Source organism: Propithecus coquereli, unplaced genomic scaffold, assembly GCF_000956105.1.
Source record: "Propithecus coquereli isolate 6110/MARCELLA unplaced genomic scaffold, Pcoq_1.0 Scaffold252, whole genome shotgun sequence".
NCBI lineage: Eukaryota > Metazoa > Chordata > Mammalia > Primates > Indriidae > Propithecus > Propithecus coquereli.
In genome coordinates, this window is record NW_012148086.1 from 1022097 (window position 1) to 1041560 (window position 19464).

Consider the following 19464-nt stretch of genomic DNA (forward strand, 5'->3'; position numbering starts at 1 on the left):
TGGAATGTGGCTAAAGAAACCTTAGTTGGGATTCAAGAAGCCGGGTTCTGTTTCTAATTCTTGTCACAGCTCTCTGCTTAGTGTCTACCAAGTCATCCACCTCTGCATCTGAAAGAGCTGTTAAGAAATGGTGGAGGGAGCCCATAGTAACCACAGACATGGAAATGCACAGTGCTGTTTTATTGGCTGATCTACCAAGGTAAAATTTTTAGGTCAAGACACAGCAATTTAGTCCATTTAGAGGAATGAATATAATTTGAAAAATTAACATATTTCAAGACTAACATCTCCAAGTATTGAGATCTCTTTTTAAATAGCTTTCTGGATTTTAGAGACATACTGTTACTGGCTGTGATTGTGTAAGTATTTGTGGTTTACGGAGTACTGTCCTAAATGTCAGGGCAAATAAGGCAGCCCCATTCCTTGCCTGTCACAGGCTCAGGGCCCCACGTCCCTTTGGTAGGCACATCTTGAGCTGAGTTTTGAGGACATCCCGTGCCCGGTCGGGGACACGTGAGAATTCCTGATCCAGCTGCTCGTTGCTAACATCCAAACAGCCCTGCGGTCCTCCTTCAGCCCTTCCTTGGTCCTTGGGAACTGCTTACCCATCAAGTCACCAGGCTGAGTTTATAGTATGGTGCTGTGCCTGGCACGAAGGACTCCACTCTTAGGGACCTAGAACTGTGGCCTCAATATTAGTCCTCGAACTGGAATTCTGGTTCTTGCCACCAGGCAAAGAAGGTGTTTAATGATGCTCATTTTCTTGGTGTATGTTGCCAAATTGGCAAAGCATCCATGATTTTGAAAAGATGCAATTCTGTACTTTTTTAAAAGCTTTATTGAGATACAATTCACATACCACACAACTCACCCATTTAAAGTGTACAGTCCAGTGGTTTTTAGTATGTATGTTCACAGAGTTGTGCAGCCATAACCACAATCAATTTTAGAACATTCTTATCACCCAATAAAGAAAATTCCTAACCAGTAGTAGTCCTTTTTCCTTTCTCTCTCCCCTCTTCTTTTGCTCCCCACCCCCCACCTCCTGGCTCCAGGAAACTGCTTGTCTAATATCTGTCTCTATATATTTGCCTATTCTGGTTTTTCACTCCTCCTAGCTAACTGTAATTGCATATCCTTTGACCAACATCTCCCCAACCCCCTCTCACCCCTAAATACCCAAGTGTTTGTTAGCCATCATTCCACTCTCTCCTTTGAGATCTGCTTTTTCAGATTCCACATGTAAGTGAAACCATGCAGTATTTGTCTTTCTATGTCTGGCTTATTGTACTTAACATAATGTTCTCCAGGTTCATTCACGTTGTTGCAAATGACAGGATTTTGCTCTTTTTTATCGCTGAATAATATTCCATTGTGTGTGTGTGTGTGTGTGTGTGTGTGTGTGTGTGTATAACATTTCCTTTATCCATTCATCTGTTGTTGGAAACTTAGGTTGCTTCCATATCTTGGCTATTATAAACAGTTCTGCAATAAACATGGGCATGCAGATGTCTCCTCAACATATTGATTTCATTTCCTTTGGATATATATCTCCAGTAGTGAGATTGCTGGATCACATTATGGTTCTATTTTTAATATTTTGAGGAACCTCCATACTGTTTTCCATAATGGCTGTACTAATTTACATTTTCACCAATAGTATGTAAGTGTTCCCTTTTCTCTATATCCCCAGCAACACTTGTTATCTTCTGTCTTTTTGCTAATAGCCATTCTAACCGATGTGAGATGATACCTCATTGTGATTTTCATTTGCATTTCCCTAATGATAGTGATATTGAGCAATTTTTTATATACCTGTTGGCCATTTGTATGTCTTCTTTTGAAAAGTGCCTATTCAGGTCTTTTGTCCATTTTTTTTTTAATAGGGTTCTCTGTTTTCTTACTGTTGAGTTGTTTGAGTTCCTCTTATATTTTGGATATTAACCCTTTGTCAGATTCATAATTTGCAAATATTTTCTCCCGTGCTGTAGGCTGTCTCTTCACTCTGCTGATTATTTCTTTTACTGTGCAGAAGCTTTTTAGTTTGATATATTCTGATTTGCCCAGTCTTGCTTTTGTTGCCTGTGCATTTGAGTTCTTATCCATAAAATTTTTGCCCATACCATCGTCATGAAGAATCTGTCCTATGTTTCTTCTGTTAATAGTATTTTCATAGTTTTGGGTCTCACATTTAAGTCCTTAATTCATTTGCAGTTGATTTTTTATATGGTAAGAGATAAGGGTCTAATTTCTTTTGCATGTGAATATCTAGTTTTCCCAGCACCATTTATTAAAAAGACTGTCCTTTCTCCCGTGTGTGTTCTTGGCACCATTGTTAAATATCAGGTGGCTACAAATGTGTGGATTTGTTTCTGGGTTCTCTATTCTGTTCCGTTGGTCTGTTTGTCTGCTTTTTATACCAATACCATGCGATTTTAATTACTATAGCTTTATAGAATATTTTGAAGTCAAGTATTGTGATGCCTCCAGCTTTGTTCTTTTCACTTAAGATTGCTTTGACTATTCAGGGTCTTTTGTAGTTTCTTAGGAATATTAGAATTGTTTCTTCTATTTCTGTGAGGAATTCTGTTGGTATTTTGATAGGGATTGCATTGAATCTGTAGATGGTTTTGGGTAGTATGGACATTTAAAAAATATTAATTCTTTCAACCCATGAACATGGGATATCTTTCCATTTATTCGTGTCATCTTCAGTTTCTTGCACCAGGGTTTTATAGTTTCCATTGTAGAGATCTTTCACCTCCTTCAGTAAATTTATTCCTAGGTATCTTAAAAAAAATTTTGTAGCTGTTATAAATGGGATTTTCTTGATTTCTTTTTCAGATAGTTCACTATTTACATTTAGAAATGCTACTGGTTTGTCTATGTTGATTTTTGTATCCTGCAACTTTACTAAATTAGTTTATTAGTTCTCACAGTTTTTTGGTAGAGTCTTGAGGATTTTCTCTATTTGAGATCATATCGTCTGCAAGCAGGGGCAATTTAACTTCCTCTTTTCCAATCTGGATGCCTTTCATTTGTTTCTTTTGCCTAATTGCTCTAGCTAGGAATAGAAATGGTAAAAGTGGGCACCTTTGTCTTATTGCAGATCTTAAGGGATAAGCTTTCCACTTTCCCACTTCATTGTGATTTAGCTATAGGTTTCTCAATGGCCTTTATTGTGTTGTGGTGCATTTCTTCTATCCCTAATTGGTTGAGAGTTTTTATCATGAAGGAATGTTGAATTTTGTCAAATGCTTTGTCTATTAAAATGATCATATGTTCTTTTCCTTGGTTCAGTTAATGCAGTATATTATCTTTATTGATTTGTATATGTTGAACTATCCTTCATCCCTGGTATGACTCCCTTGGTTATGCAAATGATCCTTTTAATATAAGTGTTGATTTGGCTTCCTACTATTTTGTTGAGGATTTTTGCATCTGTGTTCATCAGTGATACTGGCCTGTAGTTTTCTTTTTTTGTTCTTGTTGTGTCCTTATTTGGCTCTTGTATGAGGATGATGCTGGACTCATAAAGTGAGTTTGGAAGTGTTCCTCCTCCAAATGGGCATGACCATTTAGTTTTGTTAGTTTGTTTTAAGGGATTTTGATGATCTATTCCTACATCTTAGGGGGACATGTTATCTCTATACAAAAACCTGGCATTAGTAGCCTGTCTTCTGGAATCACAACTGATGTTCCTATTCTATAAATGGTCAAGTGAATTGGAGAGTGATTTGGGGGCAGTTAATATTATAGATACTAATAAACTGTTATTGCCCTTCTCTGAAAGCAGCTACTTTTCTTGAGGTTTAAATTCTGCATGGCAATTTCTAGTGGTACTGCTCCACATTTTACAGGTTTATGAAGAAGTTGTTTACTTTTTTGGAAATTATCTTACAACAATTCAAATTGTGTCAAAGATATATGCACAAAAGCACATTTCTTGCAATTTGCTCTAACCATTTAAACGTAGGCATGTGCACCATCTGGATCTTGAATAGCTGTTAATTTGGCAAATCTCACTTGGATTTCAGCAAAAATTTCATCTTAACCATATTTACCTTGAGGAAGTACTTCATTTACTTGATAGTAATGCCCAATCAATTAATGGAAATGGGCATCATTTAGGGGACATTCCTTTTCTTTAGTTTAAACAACAAATTCAACCAGTCCTCTGGGTTGTACATCATCATCATAATTTGGTTAACAGTTCCCAAGTTATTTTTACCAGTGAGTTTTATACCTTCAGACAGCTATTTTGAATTCTCCATCAGGAATATTGTACATCTCTGTCTCTTTAGAGTTAGTCACTGGCACCTTATTTTGTCCATTTGATGATGTCATGTTTCCCTGATTGTTCTTGATCCTTGTCTTACAATGGTGTCTGTGCATTGAATACGTAGGCATTTATTCTAGTCTTTGCAGTCTGGCTTTGTCTGTTATTGTCCTTGTGCAGTAGGTCTGTCTAGAAATTCTGAGCAGACTGTTTTGGTCTCTAAGCCCATGAGTGCTGCAGCCCTTGTAGTGCTAGATGGCACCCTAAGCCCAGTCCATTGCTGCCAGCTCTGAGGTTTGTGTGTTGGTTGCCGTGAGCCTTAGCCCTGATCTTTGTTTCTCGTTTACTCCTGGTGGGCTAACTCTGTAGTACTGGCAATGCTTCCTGTGGAAAAGAGCACACCTCCTTTGAAGAGTCTAAGAATGGTGGGGAATCCAAATGCACACCTCCCACTCACTTTTTCTACCGTAGAAACCATAAATCCAGGGAAATTCTCAAGTGTGGCACTGTGTGGGTTTAGGGGAGTAGCATCGCGATCAAAGAGAACCATGTTCCCCTTTCCCTCTGATCACAGTTTTTCTGGGCTCTGTGGTCCACCCTCACTCCCAATTTCTGGGATATTCAAGGTGATAATCTTGCCACTGGATAGTTGATAGTTGAAATTCTGTTGGGAGGAGAGAAGCTGGAGAACTCCTACTCCACCATTTTGCTGACATCACTCTGCAATTCTGTACTTTTATAGAGATTGTAATAGGGAGAATGTAAAAGAAAGCTTGAGTTTCTTGATTTTTAGAGCTTCTTCTAAGTGTAGTTATTGAGTTGGGAGGTAAAAATCATATGTTATAACTGGTAATACCCTAAGATCATCAGGGGAATAAGTTAGCCCCACTTAGACACTGCTGAAGGGAATGCGAATTGACTGGCACTTTGCTGGGGTCCCGTTTGGTATGTATTATATATAGAAAGCCTTAAAAATGTATGCCTCCTTTGTCTCAATTCTTCTGCTTATAGGAATTTACACAAAGGTTATAATTAAAGATGTCCTAGTATTTTTATACTAAAAAAAATTGAAATATCCTAAATATGAATTAATAGAGAATTGATTAAATAATTTATGATTTGATGCAAAATTTCATATTCTAGAAATAATGTTACAGAAAAAACTGTACTAATATCGTAAAATATTTATGACCTAAAAAGGGAGGTTAGACATTGGTGTGTATAATATGATAGAAAAAGATTAGGAAGATACCAACATTTAAACCTGGTTGTTTTGGGGTGGTTTTTATTTCAATCTTTGTATTAACATATTATGTATTTTCTAAAAATTTTATAACCAGCTTTATAACAGAAGAAGATTATTTTTAAGGGACTAATAAATATTCATTATTTGAGTGCTATATGTATTCAACTGGCAATGACAGTCTCCTGAACATTGGATTTTAGACTCTTAATTTTCACAGCGCATCCTTATTTTTATGCATAGAAAGTTAAACTTTTATCTGTCATGTTGAAATTATACCAGGTTCAGAATACTGGAGCTCCAGTCAACAAGGTGGCACCACATTGCAGAAGAATCTCTTCTTCTCATGGGCCTGACATTAATGAGGCTCACTCAGTGTCTGTAACAAGTCTTTGTAGTGAGGGCAGCGAGACCAGTTATTGGGTTCTAGGCTAGGGGCTCCTGAGAGAGACCAGCCAAGCCAGAGGACTTCACAGATCACCAGAGGGTAAGGACGATGACGCTAGGGGTAGCATGGGGAACCCAAGCTGCCTTCCTGGAATCTAGGTCTTCTTTGCTTATAGCAGCCACTGGTTAGCAGCATAGGTCCACTGGGAATAAGGCCAATTTCTTCAGGCTTCTTTTTTTGGGGGGGAGGGGTAAAGCATATGCTACGGTTTGAATGTATCCCCCAAATTCTTGAGTTAGAGGCTTGGTCCTCAGAGCAGCAGTGTTGGGAGGCAGGGCCTAGTGGGAGCTGACGCGAGTCACGGAGGCTCTACCCTCATGAATGGGTTAATGTCGCCATTTCAGAAGTGGATTAGTTATCGTGACTTTTCTCTGTTTACTTCTTTCACCTTTTGCAAATAAACCCTGCAGAGGAGGCAGAGGACATAAGGAGCCCCCATAGGAGGGAAATGCTGGATGGATTCCCGTGCTTCCTTATCAGTGTTTCACCTGGTTCATATACAGGCTTCCCAAGCAGCCCTTAATTGGGGCTTCACCAGTTCCTGGAGCATCCAGTCTTGTCAAATCAAGAATGTAATGCCCAGTGTGATTCTTGAATGTTTTAGAGGCTTGTCTCTCCTAAATGATGTTGGTGGGCCTCCCTTCACATTGCACAAGTCTGAAATAACCAGGAGAAATGGTGGCCAGACCTCAACTTTATGGGGGGAGCTTAAAGGGACCATGTTCAAGGACCATAGGGACTTGTCCTGAGTCTGCCTTTGCATGTACTTATATTAATGATCCAGATTAACAAAAGTAGCAAAGGTTTCTTAAGAGGATTCTACTCATACTTTATGACATATCAATTGTCTGTATCAAATAATATTTTCATTTGCTCCAGATAAAAGGACAAAGGATGAAAGGACAAAGTCTGACAAGTGGGGTTGGGGAAGCTGAGATGATACAGATAAACGTATACTACTCAAACTTAAACATGTGTGCTTTGGAACCTAATAAATTCCTCCATAGAATATGTGTGTTGCCTTAACAAGTACATTGAAATATGATAAATGCAAAGGTGGTTATGTTAATTCCCTGTTCATAAAGTGTTTTTGAGAAGGAAAAATTTGGTGTTCACAAAACCCTGTAGTGCTGAAAGATGATTTTTACTGTGATCATCATATCCCTTCAGTGGAATTGCAGTATGTGATTTTGCAGACAGAGAGAGAGAACAGTTAGGGAATAGATATCGAGAGAGAGAGACAAAGAGAAGGAGAGAGAGAAGAGAGAAAACAGTTAGGGAATGGATATCTTCCCCTACACTCCAAGTGGCCAAAGGACCAAAGGCATTTGAAGGCAGCCTATCAAAGTGTTTGAATATCAAGCAATGGACATGTAATTTTATTTTGAAGCCAATGGAAGATTATATAAGAGAGATGGATCATTTATAATTCAACACTTATTTATGATTTGTATAAAACAAAGTACTTGCTTTTAGTCCCAGGTGTAGCAAATGTGTCTTTAACTTAACAATGGCTTTAAATGTCCCTGTCACCTGATGTCCCTCTGTTACCAATTCCAGGGCACCAGCTATTTTTCACAAAGTCGTAACACTTGAATAACTGTTTGCTTTAGTGGAGCTACTGTTGAGCCTCACAGATGATTTACACATTTACCCCTGTAAATTAACACCACTTTAGGACATATCCTTTTTAGAGGAAACAGCCCGTAAGCATGTTGTGGGCTGGGGGTAAGACCCCAGATGCCTGGGAGGGGCTTTGTTTCTCAGAAGCACTCATGATTGGCTGATTGTGTCAAGAGGCTAATGGGGGGTGGGGAATGCTCACTGCTCCTGCCCATGGGTGGGGGAAGGCCAGTCCCTGTTGCTTCAGGACCCATTTGCCCAAAGCCATCTCTGATTTGGATGCTGAGCAGGAGGCCACATGGGAGCAGTTTGCTTGAGACTGGGGTGGAGGGTGCTCATTGGAGCCTTGCCCCTGTTCTGGATGCAGCTCACTCTGGTGATCAGTTCAAAGGATGGTAAGTTTGGCATTCTGCCAAGATCTTAGCAATTTTCCTTTACTTCTGCTGCAATTAATTACCAAAATTTGCCCAAGCACTCTGTGTTTGATTCTGTGTGTGTGATGGGACCTGGAGTGTAGGCTAGGGGTGGGGGTGGAGTGCTATAAAAGACAGAGTATCCAAAGGCAGTCAATGAGTAGACATCCACAGGTGGCCTCTCCAAGTGGACTGGAAATGAGAGTGACTGGCAATTGAGCTATGCAAGGAAGGACGTGTCAGCATGTGCACCTGCTCACACAACGAGAAGGTCAGTGGTGCTGGCAGGCCAGATTCCTCCCCAGGAAGCTCCATTTGGAGGTTAAAAACCAAGGCAGACAAATCATGAAATAACGATCAGAACCTAGGCTTGCATGCAGACCTGAGAAACAAAGTCGATTACTTATGATAAACATCATTCTAGAGTTATTTTCTCTATATATTTTAGTATACATTCGTCTGAGTTGCAAAGTAATACTCCTTCAAATCCAAAACTTAGTATCACTAAATGCCATCCACAATATTGTAAAATATGAGGACACTTGGGAGAACAACTGCTCAGGTTTCCATCCCAGGAAGAACTCTGTGCTGTTGGAAACAGCAGCTGTTCCTGCATTTTTTTCACACTGTGAATTGTGTAAACAACTGTGTTTGCCTTTTTGCTTTGACTGTTGAAACTCTTCAGGAGATGTTACCTACCTTCAGGTATCCATTTTTTCTTTTGAACTAAGTACATCTTAAGCACCTTAAATCTTTTGTGGAATGAGGCAGGCTTAATTAAGTAAACTATTACCTAAGAGAAGTATCAAAAACTGAGTATTAAATCTGAAATACAGAATTTGTAGCTTAAAAAAAATTTCTAAGAAGGTGGCTTTTGTTTAAAACTTAATGAAGACAAAAGATGCCTTCTGGAAGGACCTCCTGGGGCTTCTTCCAGGTGTGTGTGTGGGGTGGGGGGTTGTGGGTTCTGTCCTTCATTCATGGAAAGAAAGTATTTCTTTTTTTGTCCCTTTTCCTCCTTTTATCAAGGTCAGAAGGATGGGCTAGGATCCTGGCTGAGTCTTATTGACGGTTTCTAAATGAGGAGCTCAGATGGTGTTCTTAAAAGGGGACGTTTCTAGAAGACATTTAGCTAATTTCATTTAGAATATTTTTACTTAAAGTAGTTTTTAAAACTCAAAATGACATTTTCCAGTTTGCTCAGTCATGTCTGAGTCTCACCTTAAGCGGCATGTCTTCCGTTCTCCAGAGAGATGCAGTTAGCTCGGCCCTGTGTGGTGCTCCCTGTCATAATCAGTGCAGTGCATGCAGACCAGGTCGTGGGGAGTCCGGCTGAGGGTGCAGATGAACCGGGAATGCCACCCCTCTGCTGGTCACAGCTGTGCTGACACAATGCTAGCAGCACTGCCTGGAAAGAGAGGTGGGGCTGCCCCCCCCAGGGCTGTCCACCAGGGCATTCCACAACAGTGCAAATGTTCTGTGGTTCTGTACCTTGGCTACTGAGCCCTGGAAATGTGGTTAATGATCTAGAAGCTAATTCTAAATTCACTTAAGCTCCAGTAGCCAAGAGTGGCTATGGCTCCCATGTTGGGCAGTGCAGGCACCTCAGTCAGGCCACTTCCTTTGCTCCTCATCATTCCCTGATGTTTTCAATTAGCACCACTAGCTGCACAAACTTCACAAACTTTAAATTTATGCTGATGTTCTCAGTATGTCTAGCCCCACAGGGAAGGAAAAGGCAGTGGAGCAAGGTCGAGTCCGGGTGTGGATGCGAGCCCAGTGGGCAGGTGTCTTTACCTCCGGCTTTGGACCTGAGGCTTTAGATTTGACAGGAAGGTGTCAGAGCAAACCAGAGGGACTTTAGAGAGAGTGGGTTCTGATTACTTACAAATACATTGCAATTTGCAATTGATCCTTTCCTTGGACACAAAGGGATTTAAAAACATAAAACTAGAAAGAACAGATTTTCCCACACATCTGTCCCCAACACACACAGTGGGGAGAAAGCCAGAGGCGCTGACAGCGCAGTGTGAGGAGAGCGGAGGAGGTGTGTTAATTCCACAGCAGACCCTTAACCCCCGACAGGGCTTCTGGTCTGTACAGCTGCAGCAAAGTTCTAGAAAACACAGGATCCAAGCAAATTTACCGAGGGCCAGACCCATGAGGCTCTTTCATCATCCTCCTGGGGGGCCTTCCCTGTTCCCATCTGAGAGGGAGAGTGTGCGCCTGAAACTTTCCCACTCTCCTCCGTATCACTCTCTTCTCCAGTTAAATACGAATTCGTAGCAATTCTGGAGCAGAGAGAAAAATTATCTGGTTTCCTAAGTGGAACACAAAACTAAATTTTGTAAAAGCTCCATGAAGGTTAAAATGTTGATGTGAAGAATTAAGAGAACTAACAAATGCTTCACAAAGAAATGAGAAAATATTTCATAATGGAGAGGACTCAGTGGCCCAGACTGCAAATAAGGAGAGGTGCAGCAGCCAGCTCACGCCAAAGGTCCCCGGAAGAGGTTAGGCGGGTGTAGAGAAGGCAGCGAACCTAGTGTGTTCCCCGGTAGTCTTCCTTATGAATACTCTTCTGGAAGGTATCCAGTTCCCAGATGTAGGTGTGGACAGTTACGGCTTTTTATTATCAGAGGTCTCTCAGCTTCCATTTACAGTCTCTCCCTTGGGTGATGATCTATTTCAGGAAGCCACAAAGATCCCTACCTAAAGTACACTTCCTGAGAAGAAATTTGTCGGACAGTGTTACAAAAGCTGTTTCTGATTAGGAAATAAAATATTAGGAGTTTGTTTTTTTCCTCTATGCATTACCTAGGAAGCAAGTATGAAAGTTGGAAGCATCAAGCTCCGCCATTTCATTGTCTTCCAGGGCGTGTAGGAGGAAGCTGGGCTGCTGACCGCAGAGGCCATGACCGGCCGGCACAGGGCATGGCCAAGGAGGGGGTCAAAGGCATTTCCGATGACCAGGAAAGGTGAGCTAGTGCTGTTCTCAGGGGATTTGGTAAGCTAGATTTTAAAGTATGCATTCAGAAATTTTTCATTCAAAAGAAATATTCTACTTTTATTTTCATGGGGAAAAAAAATGGGTGATTTTTAAGGAGTTATCTGGATTGAAGAACTACACATATATAAAACTAAGTTTTGTGTTATGGGGCTTTTTTTTTAGCTTTTTGTTTATTTATTTTTAATTTCAAAGAATTTAGGGGGTATAAGTGTTTTTTGTTACATGGATAAATTGTGCCATGCTGAAGTCAGGGCTTTCAGTGTACCCATCACCAGAAAAGTATATAATGTACTCAATAGGTAGATTTTTATCACTCACCTCCCTTCTGCCCTCCCCTGATTCATTTCCTATGTCCATTCCTGCTCTGTATGACCGTATATATACTTTCATTTAGCTCCCACTTATAAGTGAGAACACTTGGTGTCTGATTCCCATTCCTGAGATACTTCACTTAGGATAATGGTCTCCAGTTCCATCCAAGTTGCTGCAAAAGACATTATTTCATTCCATTTATGGCTGTATATATACAGCCATATCCATGGTGTATATATATACCACATTTTCTTTATACACTCAGCCGTTGATGGGCACTTAGGATGATTCCATATCTTTGCTATTGTGAGTTGTGCTGTGATAAACATTCTGGTGTAGGTGTCTTTTTTTTTTATAAAATGAATTATTTTCCTTTGAGTAGATACCCAGTAGTGGGATTGCTGGATGTAATGGTAGGTCTACTTTTAGTTCTTGGAGGAATCTCCATGATGCTTTCCATAGCAGTGATACAAATTTACATTCACTACAACAGTGTATAAGCATTCCCTTTTTACCACAACCACACCAACATCTATTGTTTCTTGATTTTTTAATAACGGCAATTCTGGGCTGGACACAGTAGCTCACACCTGTAATCCTAGCACTTTGGAAGGCTGAGGCAGGAGGAGTGCTTGAGGCCAGGAATTCAAGACCAGCTGAGCAAGAGTAAGAGCCCTTCTCTAAAAAAAAAAAAAGAAAAGGAAAAAGAAAAATTATCCAGACATGGTGAGTGGTGGCATGCACCTGTAGTCCCAGATACTTGGGAGGCTGAGTATCCCTTGAGCCCAGGAGTTTGAGCCTTCAGTGAGCTATGATGACACCACTGCACTCCATCAAGGTGACAGAGCAAGACTTTGTCTCAAAAACAAAAACAAAAACAAAAAAAAAGACGATTCTGATGGTGTAAAGTGATATCTCATTGTAGTTTTAATTTACATTTCCCTGATAATTAGTGATGTTGAGCATTTCTTCATATGTTTATTAGCTATTTGTCTGTCTTCTGAGAAGAATCTGTTCATGTGTTTTGCCTACTTTTTGATGGGGTTATTCATTTTTTCCTTGCTGATTTGAGTTCTTTGTAGTTTCTGGATATTAGCCCTTTGTTGGATGTGTAGTTTGTGAATATTTGAATATTTTCTCCCATTCCGTAGGTTGTCTATTTACTCTGTTCATTATTTCCTTTGCTGTGCAGAAATTTTTGTTTAATTAAGTACCATTAATTTACTTTTCTTGTTGCTGTATTTGCTTTTGGGGTCTTCCTCATAAATTCTTTGCTTAGGCCAATGTCTAGAAGAGTTTTTCCTATGTCTTTTTATACAATTTTTATGATTTCAGGTCTTACATTTAAGTCTTTAATCCACCTAGAGTTAATTTTTGTATATGGTGAGAGATAGGGATCCAGTTCCATTCTTCTGCATGTATGTGGTTATCCTGTTTTCCTGGCACCATTTATTGAATAGAGCATTTCCCCAGTGTATGTTTTTTGTGCTTTGTCAAAAATCAGTTGATTATAGCTATATTGTTTTATTTCTGGGTTTTCTACACTGTTCCATTGGTCTATATGTCTTCCTTTATATCAGTACCATGCTGCTGTTTTGGTTACTATAGCCTTGTAGTATAATTTGAAGTCAGATAATGTGATGCCTCCATATTTGTTCTTATCACATAAAATTGCTTTGGCTATTCGTAGTCTGTTTTGGTTCTATATGAAGTTTAGGGTTTTTTTTGTGTGTGTGGATGTATTGTATTTTACTTATTTATTTTTATTTCAGAATATTACAAGGGTACAAATGTTTTATGATTATTTTTTTTAGATCCTTGAGAAGCTATGTTGGAATTTTGATGGGGATTGTATTGAATCTATAAATGACTTTGGGCAATATGGACATTTTATCATTGTTGATTCTTTCAATCTATGAGCATGTGATGTTTTTCCATTTGTTTTTGTCACTTATGATTGCTTTCATCAGTATTTTGTAGTGCTTCTTGTAAAGATCTTTTATCTTCTTGGTTAAGTGTATTCCTAGATATTTTATTTTCTTTGCAACTATTGTAAATGGTATTGAGCTTTTGCGTTGACTCTCAACTTGGCTGTTACTAATGTATAGAAATGCTACTTATTTTTGTACATTGATTTTGTAACCTGAGACTTTACTGAATTTATTTATAAATTCTAGCAGTCTTATGGTGGAGTCCTTAGGATTTTCCAAATATAAGGTCACATATATCTTATACCTAGAAACAGGCAAACAGAATAGTTTGGCCACTTCTTTCCTACTTTGGCTATCCTTTTCTTTCTTTTTCTTGTCTAATTGTTCTGGCTAGGACTTCCAGTACTATGTTGAATAGAAGTGGTGACACTGGGCATCCTTTTCTTGTTCCAGTTCTTAGGGGGAATGCTTTCAATTTTCCCCATTCAGTATATGTTGGCCACAGGATCGTCATATATGGCTTTTATTGTTTTGAGATATGTTTATTCTATGCCTAGTTTGTTGAGGGTTTTTATCATGAAGTGGTGCTAGATTTTATTGAATGCTTCTACGTCTATTGAGATGATCGTGTGGTCTTTGTTTTTGATTCTGTTTTTGTGGTGAGTCACATTTATTGATTTGTATATGTTAAAACATCCTTGCATCCCTGGGAAGAATCCCCCTTGATCATGGTGGATTATATTTTTGATGTGCTATTGAATTTTGTTTGCTAATATTTTGTTGAGAATTTTTGCATCTATGTTCATAAGGGATATTGGTCTATAATTTTCTTTATATGTTGTATCCTTTCCTGGCTTTGGTATCAGGGTGATACGGGCTTTGTAGAATGAGTTAGGGAGGATTCCCTCCTTCTCAATATTATGGAACAGTTTCAACATAATGGGGTGCCAATTCTTCTTTGTAGTCTGGTATTATATAATTCAGCTGAGTCTGTCTGGTCTAAGGCTTTTTTGGGGGGAGAATTGTTATTATAGTTTAAGACTCATTACTTGTTATTGATCTGTTCAGGATTGCTATTTCTTCCTGATTCAAGCTTGGGAGTCTGTGTGTTTCTAAAAATTTAATTATTTCCTCTAGATTCTCTAGTTTATGTGCATAGAGGTTTTCATAGTAGTCATGGATGGTATTTTGTATTTCTGTGGCATCAGTTTTAATGTCTCCTTCATTTCTGATTGAACTTATTTGAGTCATTTCTCTTCTATTTCTGGTTAATCTAGCTAGTAGTCTATTGATTTTGTTTATCTCTTCAAAGAATCAACTTTTTGTTTGGTTGATACTTTGTATTATTGTTTTGATTTCCATTTCTATTAGTTCTGCTCTGAGCTTTGTTATTTCTTCTGGTAGCTTTGGGTTTTATTTGTTCTTCTTTCTCTAGCTACTTGAGGTGCGACATGAGGTTGTTAATTTGTGATCTTTCTGTCTTTTTGATGTAAGCATTTAAGGCTATGAACTTTCCTCTTAACATGGCTTTTGCTGTATTCCATAGATTTTTGGATGCTTGTGTCCTGTTAGTCATTTAGTTTGAACAGTTTGAAAAATCTTTTGATTTCCGTCTTAATTTTGTCATTGACCAAAGGATCATTCAGCAGCAGGTTGTTTAATTTCCACGACTTTGCATAGATTTGAGAGTTCCTCTTGGAGTTGATTTCTAGTTTTTGTTCCACTGTGATCTGAGAAGACACTCGGAATGATTTCAATTTCTTTCTGAATTTGCTGAGACTTGTTTCATGGCCTTACATATGATCTATCTTGGAGAATGTCCCATGTGCTGATGAGAAGAATGTATATTCTGCAGTTTTGGAGTAGAATGTTCTATAGATGTCTGTTAGGTCCATTTGTTCTAGAGTCCTGTTTAAGTCCAGTGTTTTTTGTTTTTTTGTTTTTTTTCTAGACAGAGTCTCACTCTGTTGCCCAGGCTAGAGTGCCATGGCATCAGCCTAGCTCACAGCAACTTCAAACTCCTGGGCTCAAGCGATCTTCCTGCCTCAGCCTCCCAGGTAGCTGGGACTACAGGCACGTGCCACCATGCCCGGCTAATTTTTTCTATTTTTAGTTGTTTGGCCAATTTCTTTCTATTTTCAGTAGAGACGGGGTCTCGCTCTTGCTCAGGCTGGTCTCGAACTCCTGAGCTCAAACGATCTGCCCGCCTCGGCCTCCCAGAGTGCTAGGATTACAGACGTGAGCTGCTGTGCCCAGCCTAAGTCCAGTGTTTCTTTGTTGATCTTCTGCCTTGATCATCTGTCCAGTTCTATCATGGAATGTTGAAGTCCCAGAAATTATGTTGTTGCTGTTTATTTCTTTGCTTAGATATAGTAGTATTTATGAATCTGGGAGATCCTGTGTTAAGTGGATGTATATTTAGGATTGTCATATCTTCTTGCTGAATTGGCTCCCTTTATCATTATATAATGACTGTCTTTATCTTTTTTTTTTTTTTTACCATTGTTAATTTAAAGCCAATTTTATCTGATATGAGAATAGCTATTCCTGCTCACTTTTGGTTTCCATTTGCATGAAATATTTTTTTCTATCCCTTTACCCTGAGCCTATGAGTATCCTTGTGAGTTAGATGGGTTTCTTGGAGATAGCAGAATCTTGTGATGTGTTTTTTCATCCACTCAGCCAGTCTAAATCTTTTAAAAGGAGCATTAAGACCATTTACTTTCAATGTTAGTATTGATATGTGAGATACTGTTCTGTTCATCGTGTTTAATGATACCCAGTTGCTTTGTTTTCTCTCTTGTGTTACTTGTTGTCAGGGTTGTGAGCTTTAACTTCTGGGTGTTTTTACATGGGTAGGTATCGATTGTTCTTTTCCATGTGTAGAGCACTTTTAAGCATTTCCTGTACAGCAGGTCTAATGGTGACAAATTCCCTTAATGTTTGCTTGTCTAGGAAAAACTTTATTTCTCCTTCATTTAGTTTTGATAAATGGAAACTAAGTTTTAGAAACTTAGTTTTGCAGGATGCAAAATTCTTGCCTGGCAGTGATCTGTTTAAGAAGACTAAAAATGGGGCCTCTAATCCCTTCTGGCTTGAAGGGTCTCTGCTGAGAGGTTTGCTGTTAGTCTGGTGGATTTTCCTTTGTAAGTAACTTGTTGCTTTTGTCTTGCAGCTTGTAGGATTTTCTCCTTCACTTTGACTTTGATTATGCTGATGATTATGTGTCTTGGTGATGTCCTATTTGCTATGAATCTTCCAGGTGTTTGCTGACCATCTCGTATCTGGATATCTAAACCTCTAGTGGTACTAGGGAAATTTACCTCTATTATTCTCTCAAATAAGTTTTCCATGCTTATTCTCTTTCTTCTTCTCCTTCAGGGATACCTATAATTCTTATATTTGTTTATTTTGCATAATCACATATTTCTTGCAGTGATTGTTCATTATTCTTTGTTCTTTTTTCTACATATTTTTACTGACAAACTTATTTCCAATTCCTTGTCTTCAAGCTCTGAAATTTTTTCTTCTGCTTGGTCTAGTCTGTTGGTAAAGCTTTCTGCTGTATTTTCAAATTCCCTAAGTGACTTTTTCATTTCTTTAAGTTCTGTTATTTCTTTTCTTTTCTTTTCTTTTCTTTTTGAGACAGGGTCTCACTGTGTCACTCAGGCTAGAGTACAGTGGCATCATTATAGCTCACTGCAACCTCCAGCTCCTGGGCTCAAGCGATCCTCCTGCCTTAGCCTCCCGAGTAGCTGGGACTACAAGTACACACCACCACACCCAGCTAATTTTTCTATTTTTTGTAGAGACGGGGTCTAGCTTTTGCTCAGGCTGGTCCTGAACTCCTGACCTCAAGCACTCCTCCTCTGTTATCTTTTTTCTAATATTATCTATCTCTTTAGTGAATTGTTCATTCATGTCCTGATTTTTTGTTTGTTTGTTTGTTTCTTTGAGATGGTTTTCTTTACCATTGCCTCAATTCCATTCATCTTACTTGTCATCCATAATCTGAATGCCATTTCTGTCATTTCAACAATTTCCTTTTGGTTGGAGTTCATTGTGATTCTTTGGGGGTGTTGAGACAGCCTGTTTTTTTATATTGCCAGCATTTTTATGCTGGTTCCTTCTCTATGGCCTTTTCTCTCACCTCAAAATAGAAGATATGTTATACCTGTTCTTCTTTGCTGGGATCTCTTTTGCTCATTGAAGATAGGGCTAGGTCCCTAGATGGTGTGCTTGAGTCCTACTCCAGAAGCTTGACCAGATAGGAGAGGGGTTGATGCACTGTGAGCCTTTAACACTGCTGTTCTGCTGTGTCTCCCCTGTTCTCCTGTGTTTCTCACTAGGCTGCCGTGGGAGGGCTGGCCCCTGGCTGGCAGGACAGGCATGCACATGGGATGGAGGAGTTCCGCTTAACGTGGTACACACACACACAGGCCTGAGTCGTTCAGGTGCTGGGTGTGTGGGCAGGGTGAGGCATGAGCAGGGTGCAGCACACATACAGGACATAATGGGTGTGCAGGGTGTGGTGGGCCTGCAGGTCAGAGCAAGTCTACATGGTGGAACAGGCCAGTGGGTAACAGTTCATGAGCTAGATGGAGTGGGACTCCGGGACAGAGCAGGCTCACGGGACTGGGTGCCTGTGCAGGATGGAGCAGGTCCATGGGGTGCTATACTCACGTGTGTGGGCTGGGGTGACTGTGGGGCAGGGCATACGCTACTGTGGTACCCAGGGTGCCTGTGCAGCCTGGTGTAGGTCTATGGTATACAGTCCACCCAGATAAAAAGGTGGTGATTGTGCTGGCTTTTGCCCCACTCAGGGCCACCCAGGCAGCTGTGACAGTGGTGGTCCAGCTGCCCCAACAGTGGGCAGTGGATGCCAAGGGCTAAGGGCGTGTGATAGGCCCAGGTCCCATGGGAACTGCGGTTGAGTGGGAGTGCCAAGACAACAACAGTGGGTGCCTGGCCTGTGGTCTCCTGCTCTGCCCAGGACCCCCAACAGTGGTGGTGGTGCCCATCACTTGCCCACAGGGTTCATTTGAGCACTGGGATTCCTCACTGCCTCCCTGTCCAGTGAGGAGCTGGGGGAGGCAGCAGTCACAGATCTGCCCCCTGGGCAGTAGTAGCGTGCTGGGGTTGGGAAGTTACAGTGGCACCACCGGCAGCACTCAGGGCTTGCAAGCCAGTCATCCCTTCTCTACAGAGCAGAGCAGCTGCACAGCCTCCAGTCACGTCTCCGTAAGCCCAGAGGCTGGCTGTGGTGGAGGAGCCCTGCCGCCGTCTGGTCATGGTATCCTCAGGAAACCGTGGAGCCCGGGATTCTCTCCTCTGTCTCTTTCCCACATGTGGGTGCCTTCCCTCGTTACCTCCAGTCCTGCTGAGCAGATTGTCCCACTTCTGTTGCCTTCATCTCCCTCCTGCCTCCTCTCCATGTGCTCTTGCTCAGACGATGGATCCAAAGGTGGATATTTATTCACCATTTTCGATCCTCTCCATGAGAACAGCATAGTTCAGGCTGCTTCTAGTTGTCATCTGGCCCAACCAGAATTAAGTTTTAATCTGCTCTCCTCAGTGTGGCTAGAATACTCATGGACAGTGATGTGCAAAGACTAACTCCAAAAACTGACACTTTTATGTTAATTTAGGCAAATCCTGAATCTCTTCCATTTTTCCCACCTCTCTGCCATAAGGCAGTCTGAGCTGCGCTGGGTCATTGCTGGAAGACACAGGCTGGCTCTGGCAGGGCGGAGGGCTTGTAGCGGCAGGATGCAGTTGCCCTGGCAGGGTCAGCTTGAAGACTGGAGTGGGTGCTGAGAATGGGTTTATTCCCGAAGTCTTTGAGAGGACTCTTCTGAGCAGCTGCCTTTATCCCTGAGAAGTGCCCATTACTCTTCCTGCAAACCAAGGATGCCTCTGAATTCCCAGGACCCCCAGCTGCCCGGCCATGGACAAAGTTAGGCTGTCTGCTTCTCTGCCGGACCCTCGTGTGGAGCCCAGGACAAACCTAGCACAAGGGAGCACTCACGGGGGCTCGGCCCACGGGTCTTATTTCTACACCCCCTTCCCTACACTCTGCGCATAAGCACCCACTGTAGAAGCCAGGTGACCAGTGAGCTCTGCTGGTGGCATGATGTGGCGTGAACCTCCATGCCCTCTTCCCTGAGCACAGGGCCGGTGAGGTGGCCTGCCTCTGGGATGTGGC